The sequence below is a fragment of the Pseudophryne corroboree genome, unplaced genomic scaffold (genome assembly GCF_028390025.1).
Source record: "Pseudophryne corroboree isolate aPseCor3 unplaced genomic scaffold, aPseCor3.hap2 scaffold_791, whole genome shotgun sequence".
In the NCBI taxonomy this organism is placed as follows: Eukaryota; Metazoa; Chordata; class Amphibia; order Anura; family Myobatrachidae; genus Pseudophryne; species Pseudophryne corroboree.
This window is the reverse complement of record NW_026970370.1, coordinates 93,079-110,357: the sequence shown is the minus strand read 5'-3', so window position 1 is coordinate 110,357 and position 17,279 is coordinate 93,079. Positions and strand designations below refer to the sequence as shown.

At 42.1% G+C, this 17,279-nt stretch overlaps 7 non-coding genes across 7 annotated transcripts; all 7 read left to right on the top strand.

The window, feature by feature from the left end:
- Positions 1–541: 541 nt before the first annotated feature.
- LOC135041070 (U1 spliceosomal RNA) lies at positions 542–704 on the top strand. The gene has a single exon (XR_010234795.1). It is a non-coding gene; the product is annotated as a U1 spliceosomal RNA (small nuclear RNA).
- A 671-nt stretch (positions 705–1,375) lies between these two features.
- LOC135041081 (U1 spliceosomal RNA) lies at positions 1,376–1,539 on the top strand. The gene has a single exon (XR_010234806.1). It is a non-coding gene; the product is annotated as a U1 spliceosomal RNA (small nuclear RNA).
- A 152-nt stretch (positions 1,540–1,691) lies between these two features.
- On the top strand, positions 1,692–1,854 carry LOC135041093 (U1 spliceosomal RNA). Its single transcript, XR_010234817.1, has one exon. It is a non-coding gene; the product is annotated as a U1 spliceosomal RNA (small nuclear RNA).
- Positions 1,855–2,524: 670 nt separating this feature from the next.
- On the top strand, positions 2,525–2,688 carry LOC135041089 (U1 spliceosomal RNA). Its single transcript, XR_010234813.1, has one exon. It is a non-coding gene; the product is annotated as a U1 spliceosomal RNA (small nuclear RNA).
- Positions 2,689–2,840: 152 nt separating this feature from the next.
- On the top strand, positions 2,841–3,003 carry LOC135041097 (U1 spliceosomal RNA). Its single transcript, XR_010234821.1, has one exon. It is a non-coding gene; the product is annotated as a U1 spliceosomal RNA (small nuclear RNA).
- Positions 3,004–3,674: 671 nt separating this feature from the next.
- LOC135041074 (U1 spliceosomal RNA) lies at positions 3,675–3,838 on the top strand. The gene has a single exon (XR_010234799.1). It is a non-coding gene; the product is annotated as a U1 spliceosomal RNA (small nuclear RNA).
- A 152-nt stretch (positions 3,839–3,990) lies between these two features.
- On the top strand, positions 3,991–4,153 carry LOC135041106 (U1 spliceosomal RNA). The gene has a single exon (XR_010234830.1). It is a non-coding gene; the product is annotated as a U1 spliceosomal RNA (small nuclear RNA).
- Positions 4,154–17,279: the final 13,126 nt, after the last annotated feature.

Below are 17,279 nucleotides of genomic sequence, written 5' to 3'. Positions count from 1 at the left end.
AAACTTAAAATTAAACGGGGTTTAATTTTTTCTCATTCAGTTTTGTGAGAGTTTATCGGCCTCATGAATCCAACAGGTTTAGGGCCAAATCCTGGTCAGCTCTTAGTCAGCCAGATTCAAGAACTTACTCAGATGGTTCAGGATCTTTCTCTTCGGGTGAAGTCGCAGGAAGATCTTTTGCGAGCTTCCCCAAGGGTAGTCCCTGAACCAAAGATGCATTTGCCTGACCGTTTTTCTGGTGATAGAAAAGAGTTTTTTAATTTTAAAGAATCCTGTAAACTTTATTTTCGTTTAAGACCGACTTCCTCGGGTACTGAATCTCAGCGGGTCGGGTTTATTATTTCTTTGCTCCAGGGGGATCCTCAGACCTGGGCATTTGGTTTAAGAGCAGAGGATCCGGCATTGTTGTCAATTGACGCTTTTTTTGAGTCTTTAGGGCTCTTGTATGATGACCCTGATAGAGAGGCGTCCGCTGAAAGTCAGTTGCGCGCTCTCAGACAGGGTAGAAATCCTGCAGAGGTTTGTTGTACGGAGTTTCGCCGTTGGTACCTGCCAGGTGAGATACTATGATCATGTTGGTGCTTCTCCCAGGGCAAGGCTCACCCATTGCACTCTGGGTGTGCTGCCCCTGTGATTTCCCCAAATGTGGGAAACTTGACTGCATAATTTGTGTTTCCCCTGGTCGGCTCTCGTATAATTCAGATCTCTTTGTCTCAGGTCTCTCTCCAGCCTAGTTTGCTGTCTGTTTCCACTTCTCTTTTCTTGAGCCGCTCCCTTCTATGCCCTTGCGCACTATCCTGACTTCTCCCGTCTGCTTACTTTGTGCCTTCCAACACACAATGCAAACTACAGGTAGTGCTGCAGGGCCCACACCCTTTTACTTGCCTCACAGAGCAGCTCTGGAGCTGTTACAGTGCCCAGCTGCTGCAAGAAATCAGCTTGAATGCTTCAGGGGCTGGGGCATTGCCAACATGAGCCCCACACCGAAGGAGGGTGGGGGTGTTTAATGCGAACTAAGGGTCACCCAAGCGCCGCAAAAGGCCGCCATGCCCTGCATGCCCCTTTTCTCTTTTCATATGCAGACGAGGGTTGAAGCCAACTTTGACCCACTGCTTGGATGGCATTACCATATGCAAATCAATCTGCTGCAGGCCTTCCCCCAGGAATGCTTGCACTAGTTGTTGCATTTGGTTTGTTGTTTGGGGGTGCTTCAGTATTAGGCAGCCTTCTGCCCTCCCATGTTCATCTGAAAATATGTGTTCTCCCTGCAGTTGTTGTCCCCAGATGAGAGTTCCCTTGTGCTGCCTCAGTTGAATCTCCTTTACTTGACAGAGATGTGCCTGAGCAGCGGCCCTCCCCAGCCCTATCCCAAATCATACTTATTTTGCATAGGAGATACCATGGTCATGAAGATTGTTCTCCCAGGTTGAGGTTCATTCATTGCATTCTGGGTATGCTGACCCCTGTGATTTCCCCAAATGTGGGAAACTCGACTGCATTATTTGTGGTAGTGGGGGACTGTGTTTGTGCTTTCCTCTGCTCAGCTCTGGTAAAAATCAGATTTCTATGTCTCAGATCTTCCTCTAGCCTTGTTCTTCTTTCGAGAGTTCCCTTGTGCTGCCTCAGTTGGATCTCCTTCACTTGACAGGGGGGTGCCCGAGCAGCGACCCTCCCCAGCTCTAGCCCAACTCCTACTTACCTGCCAGGTGAGATACTATGATCAGGAAGGTGCTTCTCCCAGGGCAAGGCTCACCCATTGCACTCTGGGTGTGCTGCTCCTGCGATTTCCCCAAATGTGGGAAACTTGACTGCATAATTTGTGTTTCCTCTGGTCGGCTCTCGTATAATTCAGATCTCTTTGTCTCAGGTCTTTCTCCAGCCGAGTTTGCTGTCTGTTTCCACTTCTCTTTTCTTGAGCCGCTCCCTTCTATGCCCTTGCACACTATACTGACCTCTCCCGTCTGCTTACTTGTGCCTTCCAACGCACAATGCATACTACAGGTAGTGCTGCAGGGCCCACACCCTTTTACATGCTTTTCAGAACAGCTCTGGAGCTGTTACAGTGCCCAGCTGCTGCAAGAAATCATCTTGAATGCTTCAGGGGCTGGGGCATAGCCAACATGAGACCCACACCGAAGGAGGGTGGAGATGTTTAATGTGAATTAGGGGTCATCCAAGCGCCACAAAAGGACGCCATGCCCTGCACATCCCTTTTTTCTTTTCATATGCAGACGAGGGTTGAAGCCAACTTTGACCCACTGCTTGGATGACATCACCATATGCAAATCCATCTGCTGTAGGCCTTCCCCCAGGAATGCTTGTACTAGTTGTTGCATTTGGTTTGTTGTTTGGGGGTGCTTCAGTATTAGGCAGCCTTCTGCCCTCCCATGTTCATCTGAAAATATGTGTTCTCCCAGCAGTTGTTGTCCCCAGATGAGAGTTCCCTTGTGCTGCCTCAGTTGAATCTCCTTTACTTGACAGAGATGTGCCTGAGCAGCGGCCCTCCCCAGCTCTATCCCAAATCATACTTATTTTGCATAGGAGATACCATGGTCATGAAGATTGTTCTCCCAGGGTGAGGTTCATTCATTGCATTCTGGGTATGCTGACTCCTATGATTTCCCCAAATGTGGGAAACTTGACTGCATTATTTGTGGTAGTGGGGGACTGTGTTTGTGCTTTCCTCTGGTCAGCTCTGGTAAAAGTCAGATTTATTTGTCTCAGATCTTCCTCTAGCCTTGTTTTTCTTTCGAGAGTTCCCTTGTGCTGCCTCAGTTGGATCTCCTTCAATTGACAGGGGGGTGCCCGAGCATCGACCCTCCCCAGCTCAAGCCCAACTCCTACTTACCTGCCAGGTGAGATATTATGATCATGAAGGTGCTTCTCCCAGGGCAAGGCTCACCCATTGCACTCTGGGTGTGCTGCTCCTGCGATTTCCCCAAATGTGGGAAACTTGACTGCATAATTTGTGTTTCCCCTGGTCAGCTCTCGTATAATTCAGATCTCTTTGTCTCAGGTCTCTCTCCAGCCTAGTTTGCTGTCTGTTTCAACTTCTCTTTTCTTGAGCCGCTCCCTTCTATGCCCTTGCGCACTATCTTGACTTCTCCCATCTGCTTACTTTGTGCCTTCCAACGCACAATGCGAACTACAGGTAGTGCTGCAGGGCCCACACCCTTTTACTTGCCTTACAGAGCAGCTCTGGAGCTATTACAGTGCCCAGCTGCTGCAAGTAATCAGCTTGAATGCTTCAGGGGCTGGGGCATAGCCAACATGAGCCCCACACCGAAGTAGGGTGGAGGTGTTTAATGCGAACTAGGGGTCATCCAAGCGCCGCAAAAGGCCGCCATGCCCTGCACGCCCCTTTTCTCTTTTCATATGCAGACGAGGGTTGAAGCCAACTTTGACCCACTGCTTGGATGACATCACCATATGCAAATCCATCTGCTGCAGGCCTTCCCCCAGGAATGCTTGTACTAGTTGTTGCATTTGGTTTGTTGTTTGGGGGTGCTTCAGTATTAGGCAGCCTTCTGCCCTCCCATGTTCATCTGAAAATATGTGTTCTCCCTGCAGTTGTTGTCCCCAGATGAGAGTTCCCTTGTGCTGCCTCAGTTGAATCTCCTTTACTTGACAGAGATGTGCCTGAGCAGCGGCCCTCCCCAGCCCTATCCCAAATCATACTTATTTTGCATAGGAGATACCATGGTCATGAAGATTGTTCTCCCAGGGTGAGGTTCATTCATTGCATTCTGGGTATGCTGACCCCTGTGATTTTCCCAAATGTGGGAAACTCGACTGCATAATTTGTGGTAGTGGGGGACTGTGTTTGTGCTTTCCTCTGGTCAGCTCTGGTAAAAGCCAGATTTCTGTGTCTCAGATCTTCCTCTAGCCTTGTTCTTCTTTCGAGAGTTCTCTTGTGCTGCCTCAGTTGGATCTCCTTCACTTGACAGGGGGGTGCCCGAGCAGCGACCCTCCTCAGCTCTTGCCCAACTCCTACTTACCTGCCAGGTGAGATACTATGATCATGAAGGTGCTTCTCCCAGGGCAAGGCTCACCCATTGCACTCTGTGTGTGCTGCTCCAGCTATTTCCCCAAATGTGGGAAACTCGACTGCATAATTTGTGTTTCCCCTGGTCGGCTCTCGTATAATTCAGATCTCTTTGTCTCAGGTCTCTCTCCAGCCTAGTTTGCTGTCTGTTTCCACTTCTCTTTTCTTGAGCCGCTCCCTTCTATGCCCTTGCGCACTATCCTGACTTCTCCCGTCTGCTTACTTTGTGCCTTCCAACGCACAATGCGAACTACAGGTAGTGCTGCAGGGCCCACACCCTTTTAGTTCCCTTACAGAGCAGCTCTGGAGCTGTTACAGTGCCCAGCTGCTGCAAGAAATCAGCTTGAATGTTCTTCGTTGATTGATGGAAGAAACATCTTACAAAAACTCTCCAGATTATTGACTTTTTAAAGTTTTTCTAGGAAACGTTCTAGATGAATGCTTATTAGCGTTTGTCAGAATGTACGTTTGCAAAGTGTCTCGGTGGCGCAATCAGTTAGCGTGTTCGGTTATTATCCAAAAGGTTGGTGGTTCAATCCCACCCAGGGACGTAATTTACCTTGTTATCAGATTTTGGTGATCTTTAAGTAGACAAGTCAAAATTTCAAACCCCCTCTTGTGGTGTAGGGTACCTGGCCTTCTCTGATGTAATCAGAGTTAGATTTGATTAAGTGATTTTATAAAAAAAACAGCTAGGAAGCACAATTTAGCAGTGGGTTGCAGAGAAAAAGAAATATGCTGGCAAAAAAATCCAATTGAGTGATTAAACAGCTCTTCATTTTCTTGCTTTATTTTTGTGCTAACAAATTTTTTCTCTGAAAAGTGTCCACAAAGCCAAGTCTCTGATTAACACCTTTGTAGGGATGGTTTTTCACCTATTACTAAATTAAACTTGCTTCATTGGAAAGGCAGCAAGATGCATCGTCATTTCAATATCTACTGAAATAATACAGGTTGACACCAGGAAACATTAACGCCACTGCATCCTTGCTGCTTTCTCATGTGGAAGTCTGTTTAATGTGAAAACAAGGTGATATCTAATTAGCACACAGGTAAGGAATTAAGAAAATCTTTATTTAAGGGTGAAGATGTTTCTCACAAAATCGTTGCCCCAATGCATCATTGAAATTCAAGCTGGAAAGATGATTTTAATATATCACTTGTACATTTTGTATTGCTCTTCTGGTGACAATGTAGTTTGTTTTTGTCAATTACCATTTTAATAATAGGGTAAAGAAAATTAAGTGGATTTTTGAAAGAAAACAATACTGTCAATATACTATTAAACAAATTAAAATGGTAAAAGTTATTGTACTTTAAGTAAAAATAAAAGAGCCAAAATATCAATCCCAATATTGGATTACTTTAATTAAAAAAAATGCATATAGCAGAGGATAGTTTCAATCTGCCTACCTCTGGGTTATCGGCCCAGCATGCTTCCATTGCAGTACTCTGCTGCACATGTAAGTGCAAGAGATCCTGAAGCACTCACTCATCGTGGGAAAGTACCAATGTGTTTCTTCGTTGGTTGATGGAAGAAACATCTTACAAAAACTCTCCAGATTATTGACTTTTTAAAGTTTTTCTAGGAAACGTTCTAGATGAATGCTTATTAGCCTTTGTCAGTATGTACTTTTTGCAAAGTGTCTCTGTGGCGCAATCGGTTAGTGTGTTCGGCTATTAACCAAAAGGTTGGTGGTTCAATCCCATCCAGGGATGTAATTGACCTTGTGATCAGATTTTGGTGATATTTAAGTAGACAAGTCAAAATTTCAAACCCCCTGTTATGGTGTGGGTACCTGGCCTTCCCTGATGTAATCAGAGTTAGATTTGATTCAGTGATTTTATAAAAACAGCTAGGAAGCACAATTTAGCAGTAGGTTGCAGAGAAAAAAAATATGCTGGCAGAAAAATCCAATTGAGTGAATAAACAGCTCTTCATTTTCTGGCTTTATTTTTATGCTATCAAATTTGTTCTCTGAAAAGTGTCCACAAAGCCAAGTCTCTGATTAACACCTTTGTAAGGATGGTTTTTCACCTATTACTAAATTAAACTTGCTTCATTGGAAAGGCAGCAAGATGCATCCTCATTTCAATGTCTACTGAAATAATACAGGTTGACACCAGGAAACATTAACGCCACTGCATCCTTGCTGCTTTCTCATGTGGAAGTCTGTTTAATGTGAAAACAAGGTGATATCTAATTAGCACACAGGTAAGGAATTAAGAAAATCTTTTTTTAAGGGTGAAGATGTTTCTCACAAAATCGTTGCCCCAATGCATCATTGAAATTCAACCTGGAAAGATGATTTTAATATATCACTTGTACATTTTGTATTGCTCTTCTGGTGACAATGTAGTTTGTTTTTGTCAATTACCATTTTAATAATAGGGTAAAGAAAATTAAGTGGATTTTTGAAAGAAAACAATACTGTCAATATACTATTAAAACAAATTAAAATGGTAAAAGTTATTGTACTTTAAGTAAAAATAAAAGAGCAAAAATATCCATCCCAGTTTTGGATTACTTTAATTAACAAAAAAAATGCATATAACAAAGGATAGTTTCAATCTGCCTACCTCTGGGTTATGGGCCCAGCATGCTTCCATTGGAGTACTCTGCTGCACATGTAAGTGCAAGAGATCCTGAAGCACTCACTCATCATGGGAAAGTACCAATGTGTTTCTTTGTTGGTTGATGGAAGAAACATCTTACAAAAACTCTCCAGATTATTGACGTTTTAAAGTTTTTCTAGGAAACGTTCTAGATGAATGCTTATTAGCCTTTGTCAGTATGTACTTTTTGCAAAGTGTCTCTGTGGCGCAATTGGTTAGTGTGTACGGCTATTAACCAAAAGGTTGGTGGTTAAATTCTACCCAGGGACGTAATTGACCTTGTGATCAGATTTTGGTGATATTTAAGTAGACAAGTCAAAATTTCAAACCCCCTCTTATTGTGTAGGGTACCTAGCCTTCTCTGATGTAATCAGAGTTAGATTTGATTCAGTGATTTTATAAAAACAGCTAGGAAGCACAATTTAGCAGTGGGTTGCAGAGAAAAAGAAATATGCTGGCAAAAAAATCCAATTGAGTGATTAAACAGCTCTTCATTTCTGGCTTTATTTTTATGCTAACAAATTTGTTCTCTGAAAAGTGTCCACAAAGCCAAGTCTCTGATTAACACCTTTGTAGGGATGGTTTTTCACCTATTACTAAATTAAACTTGCTTCATTGGAAAGGCAGCAAGATGCATCCTCATTTCAATGTCTACTGAAATAATACAGGTTGACACCAGGAAACATTAACGCCACTGCATCCTTTGTCGTGTAGATGATGGCCTAACAGGAGGCTTTAAAATTTTCTTTCTAGTGACCTTCGTTTGGGAGAAAAATGCAAAGGTACAAGACAGCTTTTCCTTGCCAATATCTCTCTTTTGCAAAGAGCTGCGCATTGGAAAATTCAGGGCTATGTCGTGTAGATGATGGCCTAACAGGAGGCTTTAAAATTTTCTTTCTAGTGTCCTTCGTTTGGGAGAAAAATGCAAAGGTACAAGACAGCTTTTCCTTGCCAATATCTCTCTTTTGCAAAGAGCTGCGCATTGGAAAATTCAGGGCTATGTCGTGTAGATGATGGCCTAACAGGAGGCTTTAAAATGTTCTTTCTAGTGTCCTTCGTTTGGGAGAAAAATGCAAAGGTACAAGACAGCTTTTCCTTGCCAATATCTCTCTTTTGCAAAGAGCTGCGCATTGGAAAATTCAGGGCTATGTCGTGTAGATGATGGCCTAACAGAAGGCTTTAAAATTTTAATTCTAGTGTCCTTCGTTTGGGAGAAAAATGCAAAGGTACAAGACAGCTTTTCCTTGCCAATATCTCTCTTTTGCAAAGAGCTGCGCATTGGAAAATTCATGGCTATGCCGTGTAGATGATGGCCTAACAGGAGGCTTTAAAATTTTCTTTCTAGTGACCTTCGTTTGGGAGAAAAATGCAAAGGTACAAGACAGCTTTTCCTTGCCAATATCTCTCTTTTGCAAAGAGCTGCGCATTGGAAAATTCAGGGCTATGTCGTGTAGATGATGGCCTAACAGGAGGCTTTAAAATTTTCTTTCTAGTGACCTTCGTTTGGGAGAAAAATGCAAAGGTACAAGACAGCTTTTCCTTGCCAATATCTCTCTTTTGCAAAGAGCTGCGCATTGGAAAATTCATGGCTATGCCGTGTAGATGATGGTCTAACAGGAGGCTTTAAAATTTTAATTCTAGTGTCCTTCGTTTGGGAGAAAAATGCAAAGGTACAAGACAGCTTTTCCTTGCCAATATCTCTCTTTTGCAAAGAGCTGCGCATTGGAAAATTCAGGGCTATGTCGTGTAGATGATGGCCTAACAGGAGGCTTTAAAATTTTCTTTCTAGTGACCTTCGTTTGGGAGAAAAATGCAAAGGTACAAGACAGCTTTTCCTTGCCAATATCTCTCTTTTGCAAAGAGCTGCGCATTGGAAAATTCAGGGCTATGTCGTGTAGATGATGGCCTAACAGGAGGCTTTAAAATTTTCTTTCTAGTGTCCTTCGTTTGGGAGAAAAATGCAATGGTACAAGACAGCTTTTCCTTGCCAATATCTCTCTTTTGCAAAGAGCTGTGCATTGGAAAATTCAGGGCTATGTCGTGTAGATGATGGCCTAACAGGAGGCTTTAAAATTATCTTTCTAGTGTCCTTCGTTTGGGAGAAAAATGCAAAGGTACAAGACAGCTTTTCCTTGCCAATATCTCTCTTTTGCAAAGAGCTGCGCATTGGAAAATTCAGGGCTATGTCGTGTAGATGATGGCCTAACAGGAGGCTTTAAAATTTTAATTCTAGTGTCCTTCGTTTGGGAGAAAAATGCAAAGGTACAAGACAGCTTTTCCTTGCCAATATCTCTCTTTTGCAAAGAGCTGCGCATTGGAAAATTCAGGGCTATGTCGTGTAGATGATGGCCTAACAGGAGGCTTTAAAATTTTAATTCTAGTGTCCTTCGTTTGGGAGAAAAATGCAAAGGTACAAGACAGCTTTTCCTTGCCAATATCTCTCTTTTGCAAAGAGCTGCGCATTGGAAAATTCAGGGCTATGTCGTGTAGATGATGGCCTAACAGGAGGCTTTAAAATTTTCTTTCTAGTGACCTTCGTTTGGGAGAAAAATGCAAAGGTACAAGACAGCTTTTCCTTGCCAATATCTCTCTTTTGCAAAGAGCTGCGCATTGGAAAATTCAGGGCTATGTCGTGTAGATGATGGCCTAACAGGAGGCTTTAAAATTTTCTTTCTAGTGTCCTTCGTTTGGGAGAAAAATGCAAAGGTACAAGACAGCTTTTCCTTGCCAATATCTCTCTTTTGCAAAGAGCTGCGCATTGGAAAATTCAGGGCTATGTCGTGTAGATGATGGCCTAACAGGAGGCTTTAAAATTATCTTTCTAGTGTCCTTCGTTTGGGAGAAAAATGCAAAGGTACAAGACAGCTTTTCCTTGCCAATATCTCTCTTTTGCAAAGAGCTGCGCATTGGAAAATTCAGGGCTATGTCGTGTAGATGATGGCCTAACAGGAGGCTTTAAAATTTTAATTCTAGTGTCCTTCGTTTGGGAGAAAAATGCAAAGGTACAAGACAGCTTTTCCTTGCCAATATCTCTCTTTTGCAAAGAGCTGCGCATTGGAAAATTCAGGGCTATGTCGTGTAGATGATGGCCTAACAGGAGGCTTTAAAATTTTAATTCTAGTGTCCTTCGTTTGGGAGAAAAATGCAAAGGTACAAGACAGCTTTTCCTTGCCAATATCTCTCTTTTGCAAAGAGCTGCGCATTGGAAAATTCAGGGCTATGTCGTGTAGATGATGGCCTAACAGGAGGCTTTAAAATTATCTTTCTAGTGTCCTTCGTTTGGGAGAAAAATGCAAAGGTACAAGACAGATTTTCCTTGCCAATATCTCTCTATTGCAAAGAGCTACGCATTGGAAAATTCAGGGCTATGCCTTGTAGATAAAGCACTAACAGGAGGCTTTAAAATTTTAATTCTAGTGTCCTTCGTTTGGGAGAAAAATGCAAAGGTACACGACAGCTTTTCCTTGCCAATATCTCTCTTTTGCAAAGAGCTGCGCATTGGAAAATTCAGGGCTATGTCGTGTAGATGATGGCCTAACAGGAGGCTTTAAAATTTTCTTTCTAGTGTCCTTCGTTTGGGAGAAAAATGCAAAGGTACAAGACAGCTTTTCCTTGCCAATATCTCTCTTTTGCAAAGAGCTACGCATTGGAAAATTCAGGGCTATGTCGTGTAGATGATGGCCTAACAGGAGGCTTTAAAATTTTCTTTCTAGTGACCTTCGTTTGGGAGAAAAATGCAAAGGTACAAGACAGCTTTTCCTTGCCAATATCTCTCTTTTGCAAAGAGCTGCGCATTGGAAAATTCAGGGCTATGTCGTGTAGATGATGGCCTAACAGGAGGCTTTAAAATTTTCTTTCTAGTGACCTTCGTTTGGGAGAAAAATGCAAAGGTACAAGACAGCTTTTGCTTGCCAATATCTCTCTTTTGTAAAGAGCTGCGCATTGGAAAATTCAGGGCTATGTCGTGTAGATGATGGCCTAACAGGAGGCTTTAAAATTTTAATTCTAGTGTCCTTCGTTTGGGAGAAAAATGCAAAGGTACAAGACAGCTTTTCCTTGCCAATATCTCTATTTTGCAAAGAGCTGCGCATTGGAAAATTCAGGGCTATGTCGTGTAGATGATGGCCTAACAGGAGGCTTTAAAATTTTAATTCTAGTGTCCTTCGTTTGGGAGAAAAATGCAAAGGTACAAGACAGCTTTTCCTTGCCAATATCTCTCTTTTGCAAAGAGCTGCGCATTGGAAAATTCAGGGCTATGTCGTGTAGATGATGGCCTAACAGGAGGCTTTAAAATTTTCTTTCTAGTGACCTTCGTTTGGGAGAAAAATGCAAAGGTACAAGACAGCTTTTCCTTGCCAATATCTCTCTTTTGCAAAGAGCTGCGCATTGGAAAATTCAGGGCTATGTCGTGTAGATGATGGCCTAACAGGAGGCTTTAAAATTTTCTTTCTAGTGTCCTTCGTTTGGGAGAAAAATGCAAAGGTACAAGACAGCTTTTCCTTGCCAATATCTCTCTTTTGCAAAGAGCTGCGCATTGGAAAATTCAGGGCTATGTCGTGTAGATGATGGCCTAACAGGAGGCTTTAAAATTATCTTTCTAGTGTCCTTCGTTTGGGAGAAAAATGCAAAGGTACAAGACAGCTTTTCCTTGCCAATATCTCTCTTTTGCAAAGAGCTGCGCATTGGAAAATTCAGGGCTATGTCGTGTAGATGATGGCCTAACAGGAGGCTTTAAAATTTTAATTCTAGTGTCCTTCGTTTGGGAGAAAAATGCAAAGGTACAAGACAGCTTTTCCTTGCCAATATCTCTCTTTTGCAAAGAGCTGCGCATTGGAAAATTCAGGGCTATGTCGTGTAGATGATGGCCTAACAGGAGGCTTTAAAATTATCTTTCTAGTGTCCTTCGTTTGGGAGAAAAATGCAAAGGTACAAGACAGCTTTTCCTTGCCAATATCTCTCTTTTGCAAAGAGCTGCGCATTGGAAAATTCAGGGCTATGTCGTGTAGATGATGGCCTAACAGGAGGCTTTAAAATTATCTTTCTAGTGTCCTTCGTTTGGGAGAAAAATGCAAAGGTACAAGACAGCTTTTCCTTGCCAATATCTCTCTTTTGCAAAGAGCTGCGCATTGGAAAATTCAGGGCTATGTCGTGTAGATGATGGGCTAACAGGAGGCTTTAAAATTATCTTTCTAGTGTCCTTCGTTTGGGAGAAAAATGCAAAGGTACAAGACAGCTTTTCCTTGCCAATATCTCTCTTTTGCAAAGAGCTGCGCATTGGAAAATTCAGGGCTATGTCGTGTAGATGATGGCCTAACAGGAGGCTTTAAAATTTTAATTCTAGTGTCCTTCGTTTGGGAGAAAAATGCAAAGGTACAAGACAGCTTTTCCTTGCCAATATCTCTCTTTTGCAAAGAGCTGCGCATTGGAAAATTCAGGGCTATGTCGTGTAGATGATGGCCTAACAGGAGGCTTTAAAATTTTAATTCTAGTGTCCTTCGTTTGGGAGAAAAATGCAAAGGTACAAGACAGCTTTTCCTTGCCAATATCTCTCTTTTGCAAAGAGCTGCGCATTGGAAAATTCAGGGCTATGTCGTGTAGATGATGGCCTAACAGGAGGCTTTAAAATTTTCTTTCTAGTGACCTTCGTTTGGGAGAAAAATGCAAAGGTACAAGACAGCTTTTCCTTGCCAATATCTCTCTTTTGCAAAGAGCTGCGCATTGGAAAATTCAGGGCTATGTCGTGTAGATGATGGCCTAACAGGAGGCTTTAAAATTTTCTTTCTAGTGTCCTTCGTTTGGGAGAAAAATGCAAAGGTACAAGACAGCTTTTCCTTGCCAATATCTCTCTTTTGCAAAGAGCTGCGCATTGGAAAATTCAGGGCTATGTCGTGTAGATGATGGCCTAACAGGAGGCTTTAAAATTATCTTTCTAGTGTCCTTCGTTTGGGAGAAAAATGCAAAGGTACAAGACAGCTTTTCCTTGCCAATATCTCTCTTTTGCAAAGAGCTGCGCATTGGAAAATTCAGGGCTATGTCGTGTAGATGATGGCCTAACAGGAGGCTTTAAAATTTTAATTCTAGTGTCCTTCGTTTGGGAGAAAAATGCAAAGGTACAAGACAGCTTTTCCTTGCCAATATCTCTCTTTTGCAAAGAGCTGCGCATTGGAAAATTCAGGGCTATGTCGTGTAGATGATGGCCTAACAGGAGGCTTTAAAATTTTAATTCTAGTGTCCTTCGTTTGGGAGAAAAATGCAAAGGTACAAGACAGCTTTTCCTTGCCAATATCTCTCTTTTGCAAAGAGCTGCGCATTGGAAAATTCAGGGCTATGTCGTGTAGATGATGTCCTAACAGGAGGCTTTAAAATTTTAATTCTAGTGTCCTTCGTTTGGGAGAAAAATGCAAAGGTACAAGACAGCTTTTCCTTGCCAATATCTCTCTATTGCAAAGAGCTACGCATTGGAAAATTCAGGGCTATGCCGTGTAGATGAAGCACTAACAGGAGGCTTTAAAATTTTCTTTCTAGTGTCCTTCGTTTGGGAGAAAAATGCAAAGGTACAAGACAGCTTTTGCTTGCCAATATCTCTCTTTTGTAAAGAGCTGCGCATTGGAAAATTCAGGGCTATGTCGTGTAGATGATGGCCTAACAGGAGGCTTTAAAATTTTAATTCTAGTGTCCTTCGTTTGGGAGAAAAATGCAAAGGTACAAGACAGCTTTTCCTTGCCAATATCTCTATTTTGCAAAGAGCTGCGCATTGGAAAATTCAGGGCTATGTCGTGTAGATGATGGCCTAACAGGAGGCTTTAAAATTTTAATTCTAGTGTCCTTCGTTTGGGAGAAAAATGCAAAGGTACAAGACAGCTTTTCCTTGCCAATATCTCTCTTTTGCAAAGAGCTGCGCATTGGAAAATTCAGGGCTATGTCGTGTAGATGATGGCCTAACAGGAGGCTTTAAAATTTTCTTTCTAGTGACCTTCGTTTGGGAGAAAAATGCAAAGGTACAAGACAGCTTTTCCTTGCCAATATCTCTCTTTTGCAAAGAGCTGCGCATTGGAAAATTCAGGGCTATGTCGTGTAGATGATGGCCTAACAGGAGGCTTTAAAATTTTCTTTCTAGTGTCCTTCGTTTGGGAGAAAAATGCAAAGGTACAAGACAGCTTTTCCTTGCCAATATCTCTCTTTTGCAAAGAGCTGCGCATTGGAAAATTCAGGGCTATGTCGTGTAGATGATGGCCTAACAGGAGGCTTTAAAATTATCTTTCTAGTGTCCTTCGTTTGGGAGAAAAATGCAAAGGTACAAGACAGCTTTTCCTTGCCAATATCTCTCTTTTGCAAAGAGCTGCGCATTGGAAAATTCAGGGCTATGTCGTGTAGATGATGGCCTAACAGGAGGCTTTAAAATTTTAATTCTAGTGTCCTTCGTTTGGGAGAAAAATGCAAAGGTACAAGACAGCTTTTCCTTGCCAATATCTCTCTTTTGCAAAGAGCTGCGCATTGGAAAATTCAGGGCTATGTCGTGTAGATGATGGCCTAACAGGAGGCTTTAAAATTATCTTTCTAGTGTCCTTCGTTTGGGAGAAAAATGCAAAGGTACAAGACAGCTTTTCCTTGCCAATATCTCTCTTTTGCAAAGAGCTGCGCATTGGAAAATTCAGGGCTATGTCGTGTAGATGATGGCCTAACAGGAGGCTTTAAAATGTTCTTTCTAGTGTCCTTCGTTTGGGAGAAAAATGCAAAGGTACAAGACAGCTTTTCCTTGCCAATATCTCTCTTTTGCAAAGAGCTGCGCATTGGAAAATTCAGGGCTATGTCGTGTAGATGATGGCCTAACAGAAGGCTTTAACATTTTAATTCTAGTGTCCTTCGTTTGGGAGAAAAATGCAAAGGTACAAGACAGCTTTTCCTTGCCAATATCTCTCTTTTGCAAAGAGCTGCGCATTGGAAAATTCATGGCTATGCCGTGTAGATGATGGCCTAACAGGAGGCTTTAAAATTTTCTTTCTAGTGACCTTCGTTTGGGAGAAAAATGCAAAGGTACAAGACAGCTTTTCCTTGCCAATATCTCTCTTTTGCAAAGAGCTGCGCATTGGAAAATTCAGGGCTATGTCGTGTAGATGATGGCCTAACAGGAGGCTTTAAAATTTTCTTTCTAGTGACCTTCGTTTGGGAGAAAAATGCAAAGGTACAAGACAGCTTTTCCTTGCCAATATCTCTCTTTTGCAAAGAGCTGCGCATTGGAAAATTCATGGCTATGCCGTGTAGATGATGGTCTAACAGGAGGCTTTAAAATTTTAATTCTAGTGTCCTTCGTTTGGGAGAAAAATGCAAAGGTACAAGACAGCTTTTCCTTGCCAATATCTCTCTTTTGCAAAGAGCTGCGCATTGGAAAATTCAGGGCTATGTCGTGTAGATGATGGCCTAACAGGAGGCTTTAAAATTTTCTTTCTAGTGACCTTCGTTTGGGAGAAAAATGCAAAGGTACAAGACAGCTTTTCCTTGCCAATATCTCTCTTTTGCAAAGAGCTGCGCATTGGAAAATTCAGGGCTATGTCGTGTAGATGATGGCCTAACAGGAGGCTTTAAAATTTTCTTTCTAGTGTCCTTCGTTTGGGAGAAAAATGCAATGGTACAAGACAGCTTTTCCTTGCCAATATCTCTCTTTTGCAAAGAGCTGTGCATTGGAAAATTCAGGGCTATGTCGTGTAGATGATGGCCTAACAGGAGGCTTTAAAATTATCTTTCTAGTGTCCTTCGTTTGGGAGAAAAATGCAAAGGTACAAGACAGCTTTTCCTTGCCAATATCTCTCTTTTGCAAAGAGCTGCGCATTGGAAAATTCAGGGCTATGTCGTGTAGATGATGGCCTAACAGGAGGCTTTAAAATTATCTTTCTAGTGTCCTTCGTTTGGGAGAAAAATGCAAAGGTACAAGACAGCTTTTCCTTGCCAATATCTCTCTTTTGCAAAGAGCTGCGCATTGGAAAATTCAGGGCTATGTCGTGTAGATGATGGCCTAACAGGAGGCTTTAAAATTTTAATTCTAGTGTCCTTCGTTTGGGAGAAAAATGCAAAGGTACAAGACAGCTTTTCCTTGCCAATATCTCTCTTTTGCAAAGAGCTGCGCATTGGAAAATTCAGGGCTATGTCGTGTAGATGATGGCCTAACAGGAGGCTTTAAAATTATCTTTCTAGTGTCCTTCGTTTGGGAGAAAAATGCAAAGGTACAAGACAGCTTTTCCTTGCCAATATCTCTCTTTTGCAAAGAGCTGCGCATTGGAAAATTCAGGGCTATGTCGTGTAGATGATGGCCTAACAGGAGGCTTTAAAATTATCTTTCTAGTGTCCTTCGTTTGGGAGAAAAATGCAAAGGTACAAGACAGCTTTTCCTTGCCAATATCTCTCTTTTGCAAAGAGCTGCGCATTGGAAAATTCAGGGCTATGTCGTGTAGATGATGGGCTAACAGGAGGCTTTAAAATTATCTTTCTAGTGTCCTTCGTTTGGGAGAAAAATGCAAAGGTACAAGACAGCTTTTCCTTGCCAATATCTCTCTTTTGCAAAGAGCTGCGCATTGGAAAATTCAGGGCTATGTCGTGTAGATGATGGCCTAACAGGAGGCTTTAAAATTTTAATTCTAGTGTCCTTCGTTTGGGAGAAAAATGCAAAGGTACAAGACAGCTTTTCCTTGCCAATATCTCTCTTTTGCAAAGAGCTGCGCATTGGAAAATTCAGGGCTATGTCGTGTAGATGATGGCCTAACAGGAGGCTTTAAAATTTTAATTCTAGTGTCCTTCGTTTGGGAGAAAAATGCAAAGGTACAAGACAGCTTTTCCTTGCCAATATCTCTCTTTTGCAAAGAGCTGCGCATTGGAAAATTCAGGGCTATGTCGTGTAGATGATGGCCTAACAGGAGGCTTTAAAATTTTCTTTCTAGTGACCTTCGTTTGGGAGAAAAATGCAAAGGTACAAGACAGCTTTTCCTTGCCAATATCTCTCTTTTGCAAAGAGCTGCGCATTGGAAAATTCAGGGCTATGTCGTGTAGATGATGGCCTAACAGGAGGCTTTAAAATTTTCTTTCTAGTGTCCTTCGTTTGGGAGAAAAATGCAAAGGTACAAGACAGCTTTTCCTTGCCAATATCTCTCTTTTGCAAAGAGCTGCGCATTGGAAAATTCAGGGCTATGTCGTGTAGATGATGGCCTAACAGGAGGCTTTAAAATTATCTTTCTAGTGTCCTTCGTTTGGGAGAAAAATGCAAAGGTACAAGACAGCTTTTCCTTGCCAATATCTCTCTTTTGCAAAGAGCTGCGCATTGGAAAATTCAGGGCTATGTCGTGTAGATGATGGCCTAACAGGAGGCTTTAAAATTTTAATTCTAGTGTCCTTCGTTTGGGAGAAAAATGCAAAGGTACAAGACAGCTTTTCCTTGCCAATATCTCTCTTTTGCAAAGAGCTGCGCATTGGAAAATTCAGGGCTATGTCGTGTAGATGATGGCCTAACAGGAGGCTTTAAAATTTTAATTCTAGTGTCCTTCGTTTGGGAGAAAAATGCAAAGGTACAAGACAGCTTTTCCTTGCCAATATCTCTCTTTTGCAAAGAGCTGCGCATTGGAAAATTCAGGGC